Genomic DNA, 3,012 nt, shown 5'->3' with positions numbered 1-3,012 from the left:
TTAGTAACTGTCACAGTTGTCTTCGGTGAAATAGGACCAAGGCGCAGCGGAAGTATGGATACTCATATTTTTTTATGTTAAAAAAAAAAAGGAGTAGAGCATCCACTTGAAACAAACAAAACAACAAACAATACTCACAACAGCAACAGCGTGGCATGCTCAAACAAAATGCAGCAGTGCACACAACAATTCCCCACCACCCCAAAAGGCAAAGTAGGCCACTTATGTGTGACTCCCAATCAGCCACAACCCTCTATAGCTGTGCCTGATTGGAAGTCACACGGCCAAAATTAATAAAACAACACAAACACACAGACTCTTCTGCCACGTCCTGACCCAACTACACCCTCTACTGGTCAGGACGTGACAGTACCCCCCCCCTTAAAGGTGCTAACCCCGGAAGCACCTTTAAAACAAAACCCAAAAACAAAAACAACCCCAAACAACAAAACAAAAATTCCCCTCTACTAAAGGGAGGGAAGGGAGGGTGGCTGCCGTCAACGACGGCACTGTGCTACACCCCCCCCTCCCCAACTCACCTATATCAGGAGGTGGCTCCGGTTCTGGCCTTTCCCGGCAGTCGGGCCATTCTGGCAGTTCAGGGCAGTCTGGCAACTCGGGGCAGTCTGGCAACTCGGGACAGTCTGGGCAGTCTGGCAACTCGGGACAGTCTGGGCAGTCTGGCAACTCGGGACAGTCTGGGCAGTCTGGCAACTCGGGACAGTCTGGGCAGTCTGGCAGCTCGGGACAGTCTGGGCAGTCTGGCAGCTCGGGACAGTCTGGGCAGTCTGGCAGCTCGGGACAGTCTGGGCAGTCTGGCAGCTCGGGACAGTCTGGGAAGTCTGGCCACTCCGGCAGTTCAGGGCAGTCTGGCCACTCCGGCAGTTCAGGGCAGTCTGGCCACTCCGGCAGTTCAGGGCAGTCTGGCCACTCCGGCAGTTCAGCGCAGTCTGGCCACTCCGGCAGTTCAGCGCAGTCTGGCCACTCCGGCAGTTCAGGGCAGTCTAGCCACTCCGGCAGTTCAGGGCAGTCTGGCCACTCCGGCAGTTCAGGGCAGTCTGGCCACTCCGGCGGTTCAGGGAGGTGTCTGGCCACTCCGGCGGTTCAGGGCAGTCTGGCCACTCCGGCGGTTCAGGGCAGTCTGGCCACTCCGGCGGTTCAGGGCAGTCTGGCCACTCCGGCGGTTCAGCGCAGTCTGGCCACTCCGGCGGTTCAGGGCAGTCTGGCCACTCCGGCGGTTCAGCGCAGTCTGGCCACTCCGGCGGTTCAGCGCAGTCTGGCCACTCCGGCGGTTCAGCGCAGTCTGGCCACTGCCGGGGTTTCAGCGCAGTCTGGCCACTCCGGCGGTTCAGCGCAGTCTGGCCACTCCGGCGGTTCAGCGCAGTCTGGCCACTCCGGCGGTTCAGCGCAGTCTGGCCACTCCGGCGGTTCAGCGCAGTCTGGCCACTCCGGCGGTTCAGCGCAGTCTGGCCACTCCGGCGGTTCAGCGCAGTCTGGCCACTCCGGCGGTTCAGCGCAGTCTGGCCACTCCGGCAGTTCAGCGCAGTCTGACCTCTCTGGCGACTGTTGACTGACGGGCAGCTCTGACGACTGTTGACTGGCGGGCAGCTCTGACGACTGTTGACTGGCGGGCAGCTCTGACGACTGTTGACTGGCGGGCAGCTCTGACGACTGTTGACTGGCGGGCAGCTCTGACGACTGTTGACTGGCGGGCAGCTCTGACGACGGTTGACTGGCGGGCAGCTCTGATGACTGTTGACAGGCGGGCAGCTCTGACGACTGTTGACTGGCGGGCAGCTCTGACGACTGTTGACTGGCGGGCAGCTCTGACGACTGTTGACTGGCGGGCAGCTCTGGTGATGGTTGACTGGCGGGCAGCTCTGACGACTGTTGACTGGCGGGCAGCTCTGACGACTGTTGACTGGCGGGCAGCTCTGGTGATGGTTGACTGGCGGGCAGCTCTGACGACTGTTGACTGGCGGGCAGCTCTGACGACTGTTGACTGGCGGGCCGCACTGACGACTGTTGACTGGCGGGCCGCACTGACGACTGTTGACTGGCGAGGCTGGGTTCACGCACTTGAAGCCTGGTGCGTGGTGCTGGTACTGGGCGTACCCGATTGTGACCACGCACCTCCATGCTAGTGCGGGGAGCTGGCCTGGGGCTCCATTCTTGCCCCGCAACACTCCCCTTGTGCCCCCCCCTAAAAAATTATTGGGGGTGCCTCTCGGTCTCCCTTACCTCGCCAGCCTTCTTCCGCTGCTTGGTCGTGTGTTGGTGGGGAATTCTGTCACAGTTGTCTTCGGTGAAATAGGACCAAGGCGCAGCGGAAGTATGGATACTCATATTTTTTTATGTTAAAAAAAAAAGGAGTAGAGCATCCACTTGAAACAAACAAAACAACAAACAATACTCACAATAGCAACAGCGTGGCAGGCTCAAACAAAACGCAGCAGTGCACACAACAATTCCCCACCACCCCAAAAGGCAAAGTAGGCCACTTATGTGTGACTCCCAATCAGCCACAACCCTCTACAGCTGTGCCTGATTGGAAGTCACACGGCCAAAATTAATGAAACAACACAAACACACAGACTCTTCTGCCACGTCCTGACCCAACTACACCCTCTACTGGTCAGGACGTGACAGTAACACAATGTGAAGTCCTGTGTTAGTAACACAAGGTGAAGTCCTGTGTTAGTAACACAATGTGAAGTCCTGTAACAGTTAGTAACCCAATGTGAAGTCCTGTAACAGTTAGTAACACAATGTGAAGTCCTGTGTTAGTAACACAATGTGAAGTCCTGTGTTGGTAACACAATGTGAAGTCCTGTGTTAGTAACACAATGTGAAGTCCTGTAACAGTTAGTAACACAATGTGAAGTCCTGTGTTAGTAACACAATGTGAAGTCCTGTGTTAGTAACACAATGTGAAGTCCTGTGTTAGTAACACAATGTGAAGTCCTGTGTCAGTAACACAATGTGAAGTCCTGTGTTAGTAACACAATGTGA

This window comes from Salmo trutta, unplaced genomic scaffold, assembly GCF_901001165.1.
Source record: "Salmo trutta unplaced genomic scaffold, fSalTru1.1, whole genome shotgun sequence".
Lineage (NCBI taxonomy): Eukaryota > Metazoa > Chordata > Actinopteri > Salmoniformes > Salmonidae > Salmo > Salmo trutta.
This window is presented reverse-complemented; position numbering follows the sequence as displayed.